The 15,193-nt window shown below is 39.7% G+C and overlaps 1 protein-coding gene across 1 annotated transcript in view; it reads left to right on the forward strand.

Annotated features, from left to right (window-relative positions):
* The window catches only part of LOC310726905 (uncharacterized protein), a 90,390-nt gene that overhangs the window by 61,628 nt on the left and 13,569 nt on the right, over window positions 1-15,193 (forward strand). The window lies entirely within an intron of this gene.

A 15,193-nucleotide genomic window follows, 5' to 3' on the forward strand; every position in this document is an offset into this window, starting at 1 on the left:
CCTTAGATGATATGAGAAGGAAACCTTGAGAGGAACCAGACTCAAAGGGGAACCCATCCTCATATGTGTGACATCAAGAGTTTGATCATAAATCTTTCAACAATACAGAACACTGGAGAGAGAGAACTAACATGAGTACTGGAGTATAAGATTATACGTGAATGTTCTTTCTACAGTCTTTGGTATAAAAAGCTCAACATTTGTGATCATCATAGATCCAGCATCAGCTTCTCCATGCCAGGGCCTTTAAACACTCGGCATCTACTTCTCCATGATCATCCATAGGTCCATAATCTTCACGAGGTGGGACGTGACTGGAGCTGGCCAAACCTCAGGATGCCTCTTTCTCAGGAGAGAAAGAGAAGCAGTGGAGAGGAATTAGCGTAGCTGCTGTTCATGATATTAACAGCACAAGTTGATAATGTGCATGTGATCATATATTCTGGAGCACAAGGTTGTGATGTGATGTGTGTGATGTGTGTTATGTGTAGGCTTTGCTAAAAAGATATGTTTTTAATCTACAATTAAACTGGGAGAGTGTATCTGAACCCCGAACAATGTCAGGAAGACTATTCCAGAGTTTAGGAGCTAAATGTGAAAATGCTCTACCGCCTTTAGTGGACTTTGCTATTCTAGGAACTACTAGAAGCCCAGAGTTTTGAGATCTCAGGGAGCGTGACGGATTGTAGCGTGTTAAAAGACTGAAGAGATACATGGGAGCCAAGCCATTTAGTGCTTTATAAGTGAGTAGCAGTAGTTTGTAGTCTATTCGAAACTTAACAGGAAGCCAATGTAGGGACGATAAGATTGGGGTTATATGATCGTATTTTCTTGACCTAGTAAGAACTCTTTCTGCCGCATTCTGAACTAACTGAAGCTTGTTTAATAATGATGCAGGACATCTACCTAGTAATGCATTACAGTAGTCTATTCTAGAGGTCATAAACGCATGGACGAGCTTCTCTGCATCAGATATAGATAACATATTTCTTAGCTTAGAAATATTTCTAAGGTGAAAGAAGGCTGTTTTTGTAACTTGATTGATGTGATTTTTAAAAGATAAGTTGCTGTCTAAAATAACTCCCAGGTCTTTTACCGTTGAACTAGTAGTTACAGAACAACCGTCTAAATGCAGGCTGAGATGCTGGAGCTTCTGTGTACTATTTTTTGGGCTGATGAGCAAAATCTCTGTTTTATCAGAATTTAATAGCAGAAAGTTATGGGTCATCCAATCTCTTATTTCTTCAACACACTCAGTTATGCGAGCTAATTGAGCTGTATCGCCTGGTTTGGATGAAATATATAGCTGGGTATCATCAGCATAACAATGGAAGCTAATTCCATGCCTTCTAATAATATTTCCTAACGGAAGCATGTATATTGTGAAAAGCAGGGGTCCTAGAACTGACCCTTGTGGCATGCCATAATTTACTAGCATTATCCTGCATAGCTCTCCATTTAAATCTACGAAATGGTAACGATTGGACAGGTAGGATTTAAACCAGCTTAATGCCTGTCCCTGAATACCGATGTAATTCTGTAAGCGATCGAGGAGAAGATCATGATCTATAGTGTCGAACACAGCACTAAGATCTAGTAAAACTAATAGGGAGATGTAGCCTTGGTCTGAAGCTAAAAACAGGTTATTAGTGATTTTAACTAGAGCAGTTTTTGTGCTATGATGGGGCCTAAAACCTGATTGAAACTCTTCAAAGATATTGTTCTCCTGCAAGTGGTTACATAACTGGACAGCGACAATCTTTTCTAAAATCTTAGACATAAATGGGAGATTTGAAATTGGTCTGTAATTCGATAGCGTGTTTGGATCCAGATTAGGTTTTTTAATTGAGGGGCTTAATAACTGCTAACTTGAGGGATTTAGGGACATGACCTAACGATAGTGAGGAGTTAATAATATTGAGAAGAGGCTCACCAGCTGTATATAACACTTCCTTTAGTAGTTTAGTGGGAATTGGATCTAACTGACATGTTGTTGATTTAGCTTTCATAATAGCATCATACAGCTCTTCCTTTCCTATATATGTAAAACAGTGTAGTTGTGGGGTTGTAGGTACGATTGTGTCGGGAGATGCTGTCGGAGGTTGAACTGCCACAATTGTTTTTCTAATGTTATCTATTTTTTCAGTGAAGAAATTCATAAAGTCTTCACTACTAAACTGTGATGGAACACATTTTTCAGATCCCTGATTTGTTGTTAATTTAGCGACTGTACTGAAAAGGAACCTGGGATTGTTTTTGTTATTTTCTATGAGTTTGCTCAGGTGTTCAGCTCTAGCAGCTTTTAGCGCTTGTCTGTAGCTAAGCATACTGTCTTTATACGCAATTCTAAATACCTCCAATTTAGTTTTCCTCCATTTTCTCTTCAGATTACGTGCTGTTCTCTTTAGGGCATGCGTATGACTATTATACCAAGGTGCAGGTGCTTGTTCTCGAAGCTTTTTTAACCGGATGGGGGCAACAGTGTCTAAAGTGCTAGTGAGGATAAGGTCTATGTTGTTCGCCATCTCATCAAGATGATCAGCAGTTATGGGTTTAATGTGAAACTGAGATAAATCAGGCAGGTTATTTATGAATCTGTCCTTAGTGGTTGGAACAATAGTCCTACCAAGTCGATACCGTGGTGAAACAATCTGCTCTCCCGGTAGTGTGTACAGTATGAGATAATGGTCTGTGATGTCATCACTCTGGGGTAAAATATCTATATCAGTGAAGTCTGCTCCGTGAGATATTATTAAGTCTAGTGTGTGGTTAAAACGGTGGGTTGGTCTGGTGACGTTTTGTTTAACTTCAAAAGAGTTTAGTAAATCGACAAATGACAATCCTAAAGCATCGTTTACATCATCTACATGAATATTAAAATCTCCTACAAGCAGCACTTTATCAAAACTGATCAAGAGGTCTGAGAGAAAACAAGCAAACTCTTGAAGAAAATCAGCGTAGGGCCCTGGGGGTCTGTACACGGTGACCAGAGCGAGTTTTCTATGTATGTCTGAAAGTGCAATTTTAAGAACGAGCACTTCAAATGATTTAAAACTGAATCCTAATATCTGACTAACATTAAAAGAGGCACTATAAATGGTTCCTACACCCCCCCCCCACGACCAGTCTGACGGGGCTCATGCTTATAAACATATCCTGACGGTGTAGACTCGTTTAGACCCATATAATCACCTGGTTTAATCCAGGTCTCAGTGAGACAGAGTGCATTGAGATTATTATCTGTGATCATCTCATTTACAATCAGTGCTTTGGGTGCAAGTGATCTAATGTTTAAAAGACCGAACTTTAGAACTTTGTTGTGTTTGTTTACCTGGCATTTTTTAGTTTTAACTGCAATAAGATTATTTCTGGATCTTGTGTATGTAATTCTTGGTTTTACTACACGAGGAATAGATACGGTTTCTATAAACTGGGCTGTGTGTAAACGGATGGATAGATAGATAAATAGCAAAGTTTGTTTGAAAAACGCCGAGAGAGATACAATCACGTAACTCGCGGCAAACAAGTCAAACACTAACAATCTGTAATCAATGTAACAATCTACTTTAGGTGAGTCAAGCAGGCTTACAGTGAGGAAAATAAGTATTTGAACACCCAGCTATTTTGCAAGTTCTCCCACTTAGAAATCATGAAGGGGTCTGAAATTGTCATTGTAGGTGCATGTCCACTGTGAGAGACATAATCTAAAAAAAAAATCCAAAAATCACAATGTATGATTTTTTAACTATTTATTTGTATGATACAGCTGCAAATAAGTATTTATTTGCCGCCTTCCACGAGAAGGCGGCCCTACGTCGCGCCGACGTCACGGTCCTTGGTTTATTTTTCTCGTAAGGATCCCCTGGAGCATAGAGGGTTAAGGGCCTTGCTCAAGGGCCCAAGAGTGGCAGCTTGGCGATACCGGGGCTTGAACCCCTGACCTTCCGATCGGTAACCCAGCCCCTTAACCGCTGGAGCCACCACTCCCCCAAATACAGATTTGTCTGTATAATAATAAATAATGTAGATGTAAACAGTGAATATTTTAGCAGCAATTTGTGCAAAAAGTTCATGCTAAAAGTTGTGTTTGTTCATTTGTGTGTGTGTGTGTGTGTGTGTGTGTGTGTGTGTGTGTGTGTGTGTGTGTGTGTGTGTGTGTGTGTGAGAGAGAGTCCAGTTTATTTGTCTCGCATATTTAAATAGCTTAAAATAAAATAAAAACATTGCTGTTGTGTGTGTGAGGATGTGTTGTTGTTGTTCTTGATGATCTCCACAGAGGAGCCATTTATTTTCAGTGGGGAATGATCACGTCCTATCCTTCTGAAGTCAACAACCATCTCCTTTGTTTTTCCACATTAAGAGACAGATTGTTGGCTTTGCACCAGTCTGTACTTCATATATTGTTTCATTGGAGAACCTGATGTTGTAAATCAAACTGTACATTGCTACTCAGTCATAAGTCAGCAGTCTGAACAGCAGGGTATTTGTACACAGCCCTGGGAAAGACCCCCAGTGCTCAGTGTGATGGGTCCCGATCAGTCCTGCCTGAGGTTTTTCAGTCAAAAAAGAGAGGAAGAAGGAGGTGTTCAGGCTTAACAGGCTCAGCTTCCCGATCAGATGCTGAGGAGTAATGATGTTGAATGCTGAGCTGGAGTCAATAAACAGCATTTGCATGTATGTGCCCTTATTTTCCAGATGAGTGAGGGCCAGGTGGAGTGTGGTGGAAATGGTGTCGTCTGTGGAGAAGTTAGGATAATACACAAACTGCAGTGGGTGCACTGAGGGTGCAGCTGTTTCTTGAGGTGCCTAATGACAAGCCTCTTGAAGTACTGATTGTTGATTGGAGGGGGGGGGGTGTTTTGCATGGGGACAATGGTGGTGGCCTTGAAGCACATTGGAACAACAGCACTGCTCAGAGAGATGTTGAAGATGTCAGTGAGAACATCTGCCAGCTGGTCTGCACATACTCACTTGAACATCTCATCAGTCTAAAGGATATTGTCCAAAACACTGTAATTTGTTCAGAAGTCATGCTGCTATATGTTTTTAGAAGAGAACCAAAGTTTTTCTACCAATCCTACCATGAAAGCGCCACTTGTTCAATCTTTTATTCTAAATTGTGTTCTCATGAATATAAACATTTAACATGCTTGCAGAGGCCTATAGGTGATATGATTATAGCTCTTTTTGTATATCACTGAGCATTAACTAGTGTAACATTGAACTGTTTTTGCTGGAAGTTTGGAAACTGCCTTAAAAGCTGCTTATTTGTAAACAAACCTTCTCACTGTAAAATGATTATTTCAGTGGTCTCCATTTGTAAACAATCCTTCTTACTCAAAAATGGTGCATTTCAGTTTGTCTGGAGATGGCCTAATAAACCTTATCAAATTAATAAGCAACAAAAATAACTTATCTGATCATAGCTTGTGTCATTTCTTCTTAGTATGATGTAAATACACATTAATTGCTCCATAACACTAAACTGCAATTTAAGTAAAGTTCATATGAACCCATGTCACTTTTGTACTTTGAATCACTCAGAAAAGCTTTAGCAGTTTTTTGCTGCAATGCATAATGTTTATTTTTAATTATTATTTGCACTTGTTGGCTCATTCTTGCCATTAGAAGTCTTTTGTATCTGTGAGATTGAAAAGGCGGGAAAAACAAGTACTGTTTAAATATCTAATTGGTCAAGGAGTGTCAAATATGTTCTTTAACAGCTACAGGACACATGTCCACATCAGTCCAGTGAGGTCCAGTGTAGGCATTAAACGCTAATACAGTATCATTTCTGTACTAACAACCCATTTACACAGAATTATTTAGCATTAATGTAAGAAGTGCTACAGTGTCAGTGTTTTATAACAGAAAAATGTGTCAACAATGTCAAAGTGTTTACACGGAGCATTTTGCATTTTTTTTTCTTGGTAATGTAACAAGCTGCATGTATCAGATGAAAGAAAATGAGTGGTTGTGATAAACATCTGTTTATAGCAACAGTATAACATGCAGTATTTGGTAACAGGAAGTAGCTAGTTTTAAGGTGGCCGTTCTTTAATGTTTCCTGCCATATTACACAATTTATTATTTTCATATAACTGACAATTCACAATGTTCTATCATTTTTTCTTTTTAATTAATTTTCATTCCATCATTCACAGTCCATCATATCAGCCAGCATGCTGTAACAGTAACTGGGGCGTGAGCTCTTGGGTTTTTCGTGGTTTTTCTGTAGAGATGAGAAATATTAAACTGCTAACAGATTCGAAGCCTTCTTTGAATCAGTATGGATTCTGGCTGCTTTTTCCATGGATTTCCACAAGAGGGCACTCACCGAGTCCCTGGACTCCTGAATTTTACTCACAAGTCCTTCATATCACACTTCTTCGCTCTGTGCTACAAGTCTGGAGTCTGGAAACCCCCGGTCCAGGTGGATCAGCCAGGACAGGTATAGGACCTGCAAAACTGTTTTGTTTCTGACCATGCAAGAAGTTTCCTGAAAAACTCAGTCAGCTATCTGTCACTACAGTTACTTTCTAACAACTTTGCAAAGCCATATATATTTCAACTGTTACTATGGTAAAAATGAAATTAAACACAGTGTTATGGCAACTCTGCAGGGAAAAAATATAAATGACTCAGAATCAAAAATTGTTAATGCCAAATTTTTATTTTAATAGCAGAAACATTCACATAACTTTACCAGATCTTCTGGATGGCATGAGGAGTGTTGGCTAATATAAGAAGCAAATGGCTATTAAAAGCTTATTATTTACAATATGCAGGTACAGGAACTTCAGCTCATCCAAACATGCACACTTCAACTTCACCACTGTTATATATCCTGATTTTATTTAAAGTGGTTACCACGTAACAATCAACGTAGAAAATATTCTCAGAAGACTATAACACAAGAATATGCAGTTACTGAAATAGACTCGTAAGGAGTCAAATGCATTAATGTTTTTTATTACATGATGTAAAAAAACATACCTGTCCATCATGTGAAAATATTTTGGTGCAATGTTAAATAAAGATGATTATAGAGCACTGAATTCAATGTTGGAAAAAAGTGAAACAGCTGCATTTTGTGTCATAGTGATGGGGTTCTGCTTGTGATTCATTCATTCAGTCATCAATTTAAAGTCTTTAAAGTGACTCATAAGAACGAATGGTCTCAAAGAGTGATTCGTTATAGATTATATTACAGAAGTTCATCTCTCGACTCTTCTAGTCTGAGTCTATCATTCTTTTGTCAAGTGACTCCCATGGACGATATGCACTGTATTACACAGGAAAAATAATTAGATATCTCATGAGTCCTCTGGTTCGAGTCATTCGTTATTGTTGCCATGTGACTAGCATATACGCTATGAAGGTGATTAAAGGAACAAAATGAACTAATTGTAGGCAATTAAATGAACAAAATTCAAAGAACCAAGTCACTAAAATTATCCGATCTTCCCATAACCTATTCTGTCGGCTTTTGCCATAGTCTTTCCAATAGAGGAGACTTTTCATAGAATCCTATGCACTTCAAGTCCAACAGGTCCGCTAAATCCCACGGTTCTGGTGGATCAGCAAGAACTCGCATAGGATCCGTGATTTTGAGTCTCGTGTGTTTGCGACGATACAGGAAGTGTCCTGAACAACTCAGCCATTTTCTACTTGTTGCTACAGTTACCTAACAGCAACCTAGAACAAGTAAATGGTGTAATTTACAATTTGTATTGAAATATGTTGATTTAAGTAAGATATCCAAGGTGATCTGAGAAAATGAAGAGAAGTTTCCATGAATTTTCTTCTTCTTTCGGCTTCTCCTATTAGGGGTCGCCACAGCGGATCATCTGTCTCCCTACCCCTCTCTCCTCTACATCTGCCTCTTTCAACCCAACTACCTGCATGTCTTCCCTCACGACATTCATAAACCTCCTCTTTGGTCTTCCTCTTTTCCTCCTTCCTGGTGGCTCCATCCTCAGCATTCTTCTACCGATATACCCCATGTCCCTCTTCTGAAAATGTCCAAACCATCTCAATCTCGCCTCCCTCGCATTGTCTCCAAAACGTCCTACGTGTGCTGTCCCTCTAATAAACTCGTTTCTAATCCTGTCCATCCTCGTCACTCCCAACGAAAACCTCAACATCTTTAGCTCTGCTACCTCCAGCTCCACCTCCTGTCTTTAACTCAATGCCACTGTCTCTAATCCATACAACATCACAGGTCTCACCACAGTCCTATAAACTTTCCCTTTCATTCTTGCAGATACTCTTCTATCACAAATCACTCCTGCCACACTTCTCCACCCAGTCCACCCTGCCTGCACTCTTATCTTTATTTCTCTAACACACTCTCCACTACTTTGCACTGTTGACCCCAGGTACCTGAACTCTTCCACCTTCTCCACCTCTTCTCCCTGCAACCCCACCACTCCACTGCCCTCCCTCTCATTCACACACATGTATTCTGTCTTACTCCTACTGACTTTTATTCCCCTTCTCTCCAACACGTACCCCCACCTCTCCAGGCTCTTCTCAACCTGCTCCCTACTCTCACCACAAATAACAAATCGCAACAAACAAACCGCAAACATCATAGTCCATAGAGACTCCTGTCTGACCTCGTCTGTCAACCTGTCCATCACCACCGCAAACAGGAAAGGGCTCAGAGCCGATCCTTGATGCAGTCCAACCTCCACCCTGAATCAGTCTGTCGTTCCTACTGCACACTTCACTGCTGTCACACTGTCCTCATACATGTCCTGCACCACCCTCACATACTTCTCTGACACACCTGACTTCCTCATACAATACCACAACTCCTCTCTTGGCACCCTGTCGTATGCTTTCTCCAAATCCACAAACACACAATGCAACTCCTTCTGACCTTCTATATACTTCTCCCTCAACATTCTTAAAGCAAATAACTTATATACTTCTATACTACTATATACTTATATACTTATATACTTCTCCCTCAACATTCTTAAAGCAAATAATGCATCAGTGGTGCTCTTCCTCAGCATAAAACCATACTGTTGCTCACAGATGGTCAACTTTTCTCTTAGCCTGGCTTCCACTACTCTTTCCCATAACTTCATGGTGTGAGAAGGTTCCATGAATCCTGGGTCATATTAAGGATCGGGTTATTTATCCTGGATGAATCCAGATTCACTCATCTTATTGCTTATTGTTGTGAAAAAATTTTTTTTTAGATTTGTTGAATTATATTAATACTTAGTTTCATTCAGACCTCAAGAGTATAGCATAGTTTTATTGTCTTTATGTTTGCACTTTTCTACACTCAGTGTTAGAGCTTCTCAAACAGATTAGTGCAATTTGTGTCATTATGACTGCTGAGGCAACCTCTGTGATCTTTAGTCTCTTTTCAAGTTCCTGTGTGTTTCACCAGATCTTGCATTCTTCCTTCGAATGTTAGCATCAGCTGATTGCTAAACTGGTCACCAGTGCAGTATTCTGCATTTTTCTGCTTACAAAGTCTGTTTGTTTTAATGATTATCTGACTATATCTGGCTTCTCTCTGTGATTCCTCTCATTAGGACTATACTGTAACTATATTTAAAATTTTCCTACACAATGTCCATTTTGTGTTGTAATATAATCTGGTCTGTGTAATCTGGTCAAATGCATGTGAACAGAGGATTTAAAATTCCAATTATATGAATTATAATTATAATAATTCTAACATTATTAGGCTTTTTTTTCCTGAAAAAAGTTATTCACTGATCAATTAAATAATTAATTCTTCTAAATTTGCCTCTTTTTCATCATAGTAAAAAAATAAATAAATAAATAATAAAAAAAAAAAAATAATAATAATAATAATAATAATAATAATAATAATAATAAATTAAACACTGTAACTACACCTTAGTTTTGTAATTAATATCTAAATTCTACCAGAAGGTGGAGCTGTACCTTTATTTAAACACCTTCAATGTGACGTGGGCTTTAGAATAGATTAGAATCTGGTAGATTCTATTACTTATAACTTAATTAAATCCATCCATGAGCAGTGTTTGTTAAAAAAGCAACAGCCAATTTTACTATTTTACAGCAGCAACTAGGTTAAAAGGAACATGTTTGACTGATTATGAGATTGAGACTTTTTTTATTTCTCATCTATGAATGCAATTTTTGTGCTTCATTTCAAAATTACATGGTAGATTGCATAAAGCTGTGTACTGTCTTAATGGTCTGAATGAAAGACTGAGGTAATCATGAGAAGTAGATGTTAAATCATACTATGAATATTAAGTTATTCGAAATCAATCATGAATTATGACTGTTGCATCAACCAGTCTAACATTGGGTTTATTTGTTTTTGTTTAAAAAAATTTTGTATGATTCTTAAGGTACTTAATGTCCCCCTGCACCCTCTCCTCTGGTGCTGGAAGGAACTGGTGAACATGGACCAGGCTTTAGAGTGTCAAACTTCAAATGATCATTACCAAAAATATGTCTTGGTAGCGGCACAGTGCACACACCATAAAAAACATTTACAATTTAAGCTTCTAAATGAAATGCTTCAACCAGAATATACAGTAAACACACCTGAATCAAATCATTATGCTTTGCAAAACAAACATACAAGACTACTTATGTACAAATGCAATGCAAGTTACAATTTTTGAAATACATAAAATATCCTATGACTTATGTGCCACATTCTAACAAGCACAAATAGCTGTATTAAGGGGAAAACATTATGTTTATGTTGTAACTTTCATTTCTCATTTCCATGGGCAGGATTTAATACTGATGAGTCATCTAAACGCTACCAGGATGCTTTAAGCAGTTTCTTAATAAGACAAGGCGTATTTTGAATGCATTTATGCAGCAACTGTGACAGTTGGTAAATTCCGGTTTTGTTATATCAGTACTAAAAAGGGTGTTCTTAACTCACACTTCTCACAATTCAAACGAAAAGCATTAAAAGGGGAGTGGATTTGTAAGAAAAACAAGAAGAAACTGAAAGCTGTGAGAGCATTGTAGATCTTCAGTGTTAAAATCTGTGGCTCTAAATGCATGTAACTGTGTCCATCTGTAAAACTGTTTGTGAGAACATGAAAATATAGGTGTATTAGCATATTAAAATGCATTCATTAATAAACATCAGATGATCATCAGTTAAACATAAGTTTTCTTATATTTCTGTCCATTATATATATTTCTTACATTTTGTAATTTAAAAAAGAAAACATAGGTGCTCTGAACATTGTGTTCAAAGTTGCATTTGCATATTAATTTACAAAAGCCTGTTTCTGTTTATGCTGCTCGAAGTATAACCACATGTAACCATGGAATCTTATCATTTCTTATCTGTTCACACTTAAATCAGATTACGAGCTGCAAGCTGGTAACTTTAAACCAAAGGTTTTAGAAAAATTGAGCCATAACCAGTGTCTCATTCAAGCAAAACAAATTTAAGATGGATTAAGTATGGAAATCACTGCCTCTTTTGGCATTCACCTCCTGTATGTTAAAGCATATTAACTCATGCAACTTTGTAACTTCAGTATTGTGCATGCAATCAAAATGTAAATGCTTTTTACATGTATATCCCCTCCACTGCATGTGAAGCATGTGTGTAAAGCCTTGTGGTCACCAGTGCAGCGTTCACTTGACATGCACACTGAACTTGTAGCAGTACAGGAATTGAAATTGTTGGCCAATCCAATATCCTCAGATCAGTTTCGAGAACTTAACTTCCCATTCACCAGCATTATTAATGAAAACAAGAAGACTGGTTTCATATCAAGATGACTTCAGCCCACAGAAAATGTAAAGTTTTCTTAGGTATATGTTTGACAATACTACTCCTCATCTGCATGCTTATTACGTTTAAGATGAATTGAGTTACTGGCATTCAAGGAGGAAGAAGAGCACAGAAAACATGCCCCACTTCTCTTGGGTCAGTGCACTACTAAACTACTTTCTGACAATGCACCACATGAAAATCTACTTACCCTTTTTAGCTTTCCTGCCACCCACAGCAAACATTTATAGACCACTAGATCTCAAACTCTGAGCAAGTCAGGAAGTGTTTCTGTGTCTTGGACTTTGTCTTGTTTTGAGTCAACAGTCTAAACCCAGCTGCAGGAAGACCGCAATGTGGGACTGTCATAGATATCGGGGTTTTTTTTTTATCTTTGGTGCACTTATGTTTTTGATACGTCGGGGTATGTACATAGAATAAAATATTTAATTTTTAATTATTTTGAGAATTTTTTTTTTATCATTCATGGAACAATAATTCAGGAACAAATCATTTTGTTTTAAATATGTACAGGATGTGCACTTGGATGACTGAATAAAGTATTATGTAGTGTTTTGTTTATGCAAGACCACATTAGCAGTGACTGAATCCTGACCAAGACAATAGCCAATGTCTTGTCAATGTCTTATACTAGGTAAAACATAAAAGAAAAACTACAAGATAAGATAAGACTACAAAAGTGTTTGTGAAAACAAATACTAGATGCAATGATTATTATATAATTTGTCTGTTTATAACCTGACATTAACTCTGTATTGAATTCAATAAACCCTTCTTATATTGTACAATTAATTAAATAAAGTATGAAAAAGAAGTGCTGCTATGTCATTATTTTGTATTAATACATAAGAATTGCATTTTTTTTTAAAACAGGAAGTTTTGCAAATGTCTGCACCTTTCCATTAACTGTACTCTGTATGTATGTGTATGTGACAAATAAAATTTGATTTGATTTGATAACTTGAAGGAAAATCCAGGAATTAACTAGGATTTGTCTGTTTCATACAACTTTCTAAAACCAAATACATGTTTTTATTTCCAGTACTTGTATAATAACATATTTATTATTTGTTAGCAATATGAGTGCGAACATAGTGATATAAACAAAAACATATTAAATGTCAAATTAAATATCTCATGACTGGCCTTAATCATATTACATATATTACAACAAAGTGTTAAATATAAACATTAATTTAAATATGGCATGCAAAGATATACAAAAATGTTTGAAGCTTGAAGTTACATTGCAAAATTTAAATATTAAACATTGCAATACAGTTAATATACAATAAATGCACCATTTACAGTAAAATGTGAAATATGAAAGTTTGAAATAAAGGAGTGGCTTCACAACAACTCCGTGACTGTTCTTGTATGGCCCAGCCAGAGCCCTGACTTAAACCCAATTCAGCATCTCTGGAGAGACCTAAAAATGGCTGTCCACCAACGTTTACCATTTAACCTGGCAGAACTGGAGAGGATCTGCAAGGAGGAATGGCAGAGGATCGTCTCTAGGTTACGACCATAACCCTAGTTCCCCTTCAGGAACTCGAGCTGCTTCGAAACGCTATGGACACGCCCCTGCATGACCGCGCTCTGAACCACGTGTGTAATCTGACCAATAGGCGTTTGGAACGTGACGTCATCAGCGGGCGACGTCGCGTATACAGGAAGCTACAAATGGCTGCGAGATGGACAAGACGCTAACTCCTGCGAGAGAAGGTAAGCGCCGCAGGGATGCAGGGGTTGTGGCATGAAGACGCAGCATCTCGTTCCCTCTGGGAACTAGGGTTACGGTCGTAACCTAGAGACGTTCCCCTTCAGGAACTCGAGCTGCGTCGAAACGCTATAGGAACGAGTGTCCAATCACTCCACACCAACCAGACCCTGCCTAGAGAGTAAGGGCCTCGGCACCAGCACGTAGGACAGAGGAGCCCGGGGTGGCTCCGAGGTCAAGGTCATAGAACCTGACAAAGGTCAGCGGGGTGGACCCGGGTGGAGTGAGCTCGTGAGCCGGACTCGTAACCCGACACAATCGCATCCACTACCCATCTGCTCAGAGTCTGCTTATTGGCCGGGAAACCGTTCCTGTTAGGGCCATAGCAGACAAGCAGCTGCTCAGACTTCCTCAACGGACTCGTCCTGCGGAGGTAAGCGTCCAGTGCTCGCACTGGACACAGCCGGTGCTGTCGCTCCTGTTCGGGGGCTGTAAACGGAGGAGGGCAGTATGCCTGCAAAACGACAGGACGTGAGGGAGCTGAAGGCACCATAGGTACGTACCCAGGTTTCAGATAGAGAAATGCTCTGGCCATGCCAGGGACAAATTCCAGGCGAGATGGGGCCACGGACAGAGCCTGCAGATCCCCAATCCTTTTCAGGGAGGAAATCGCCAAGAGGAAGGTGGTCTTAATAGACAGAAACCTAAGGGCCACATCGGCTTATGGCTTGAAGGGGGGCTCAGATAGAGCCACCAGCACAACTGCCAGATCCCAGACAGGTATTCTGGGTCGGACACGTAAACCTTCAGGGTCGAAGGGGTTAACCCTGCAGCAAACTGTTCCTGTAGGAACTCCAGAACCGAACCGAATGGGCAGTTAACCCCAGTCCAAGTCATGGTGCTCGCACCAAGACACGAACAGTCGCCATCATGCGGTGTACGACCTTCTCGTGGAGGGAGCTCTGGAGTGGAGAAGGGTTTCAACTACCTCGGTAGAGAGACCAGCCGCTACGAACTGTGCCCCCTCAGGGGCCACAGCCTCCACAACTCTGGGGGGGGGTAAACCAGGGTTCCGCTCACCTGTGAGAGAAGATCCCTCCTGGGAGGAATTTCCCACAGATGGCCCTCGAGCAGGCACACCAGATCCGCAAACCATGGCTTGCCCGGCCATCGACGCGCTACCAGGAGGAGATGGACTCCATCCCGGCGAACTCTCTCCAGAACTCCAGGGAGCAGTGCGATTAGGGGAAAGGCATACAGGCGCAGCCTCGGCCACGACTGTACCATGGCATCCAGCCCTAACGGGGCTGGGTAAGAGAGAGAGAACCAGAGGGGACAGGGAGGTCTCCTGGGTCGCAAGGGTCTCTTCTCAAAGAGCGCTCTCCGGGAGCGAAGCGTGCGCATAGCCATGCGGCTACAATGCAAGCAATTGACTACCTCGAGAGCTGATTGTGCATGCTCCACTCCCAGGCAAACAACACACCGATCATGCGAATCCTTACCGGTAATGAAACGCGGACACGGATGAACGCACTTACGATAATTCTGTCTGCCAGCCATCACTCGAATCAGAAAAACACAGCGAAACAGCGCTTACCTGAACGAGCAGAAGCTAGCGTCTTTTCCATCTCGCAGCCATTTGTAGCTTCCTTGGTCAGATTACACACGTGGTT

Source organism: Silurus aristotelis (assembly GCF_946808225.1).
Source record: "Silurus aristotelis genome assembly, chromosome: 5".
NCBI lineage: Eukaryota > Metazoa > Chordata > Actinopteri > Siluriformes > Siluridae > Silurus > Silurus aristotelis.